We start from the raw sequence: 1752 nt of genomic DNA, 5'->3' as shown, positions 1-1752 counted from the left end.
TGGCTGTTTCTTGAAGTGTTTTGGTTTGAGTTCCTCTGCCATGGTTGTTGGTTCTGGTTGTGATTATCTCCCCATCTGAGGTTTGGGTGGTTCTTCTAGGATGGATTGTATGTGTCACCATACACTTCATTCTGTCCAGAGTTTTGGTTATGCATGTACTGCACTTGCTCCTGTTGTTGCTCTTCTTGGCTTTCTTCATTCTGCACCCATACAGTTGATGGTTGGCTTGTGTTCACAGCTGCTACTTGAAGGCTATCAATCCTTTTGGCCATTTGTTCAAACTGTTGTTGAATTTGTTGCTGCATCATTTTGTTTTGAGCTAAGATTGAGTCCACTCCTTCTAGCTCCATTACTCCTCTCCTTTGTGATGGTTGGCATTGCCTTTGATGCGCAAAGAAATACTGATTATTAGCTACCATGTCAATAAGATTTTGAGCTTCTTCTGCGGTTTTCATCAGTTGCAATGATCCTCCAGCTGAGTGATCAAGTGCTTCTTGAGCCTTTAGAGTGAGTCCTTCATAGAAGTTCTGTAGCTTGTCCCACTCAGTGAACATTTCTGGTGGACATTTCTTCAGCAGAGCCTTATATCTCTCCCATGCTTCATACAGATTTTCAGCATCCAATTGCGTGAATGTCTGCACCTCAGTCTTCAACCTGATGATCCTTTGAGGGGGTAAAACTTGGCAAGAAACTTGCTCACCAAATCATCCCATGTGTTAATGCTTTCCTTCGGAAATGTTTCTAGCCATTGAGTGGCCTTGTCCCTGAGAGAGAATGGGAATAACAACAGCTTGTATATGTCAGGGTGCACTCCATTGCTTTTAACTGTGTCACAAATTCTCAAGAAAGTGGATAAATGTTGATTTGGATCCTCCAATGGTCCTCCCCCAAACGAGCAGTTGTTTTGGACCAATGTGATGAGTTGTGGCTTTTGTTCAAAGTTATTTTCATTGACATTAGGGGTGAGAATGCTGCTTCCACAATGTCTAGCATTTGCAAAAGTATAGGAGGCCAGTACTCTCCTCTGTTGTGGGTTATTGTTAACCCCTCCTCCTGGATTAGATGGATCTCCTTCCATCTCATGATATTCTTCCTCAGATTCTTCTTCTCCAACAATATTTTTCCCTTTTTCAGCTCTTCTTAACCTTCTAAGAGTTCTCTGGTCAGTTTCAGATAAAACAGGAGTGGATCTCTCTGTACCTGACATACAAACAAAACAAAAGAAACACCACCAGTAACACTTCAATCTATTGCTAGAATGAAGTTTTAGTTAGCTTAAGCAAAATTTCAAACAGTTAGTGTGTCAGTCAAAAATTAGAGAAACAGAAAAGAAAAGGTGCTTGATCTAGATCTCCACTTCACTTAATCATTGTCAATCAATTTCAATCCCCGGCAACGGCGCCAAAAACTTGATGTGTATTTTCGGAAAACGAATTCCTAACACACAAAACCCACCGGCAAGTGCACCGGGTCGCATCAAGTAATAAAACTCACGGGAGTGAGGTCGATCCCACAGGGATTGAAGGATTGAGCAATTTTGGTTTAGTGGTTGATTTAGTCAAGCGAATCAAGAGTTGATTTGAGTGGTTTGTATTCGACAGAAGCTAAATTGCATGAAATTAAAAGGGAGAGGGACAATTGCAGTAAATTAAAGAGCAGAGAAGGTAAATGTGCTGAATCTTAAAGAGCAAGAAATTAAATGGCAAAAACTTAGAACGCAAGAAATGTAAATTGCAGAATCTTAAAGTGCAA

Source organism: Arachis hypogaea, chromosome 20 (genome assembly GCF_003086295.3).
Source record: "Arachis hypogaea cultivar Tifrunner chromosome 20, arahy.Tifrunner.gnm2.J5K5, whole genome shotgun sequence".
NCBI lineage: Eukaryota > Viridiplantae > Streptophyta > Magnoliopsida > Fabales > Fabaceae > Arachis > Arachis hypogaea.
The sequence above is the reverse complement of the archived record's forward strand: the minus strand, read 5'-3'. Positions refer to the sequence as shown.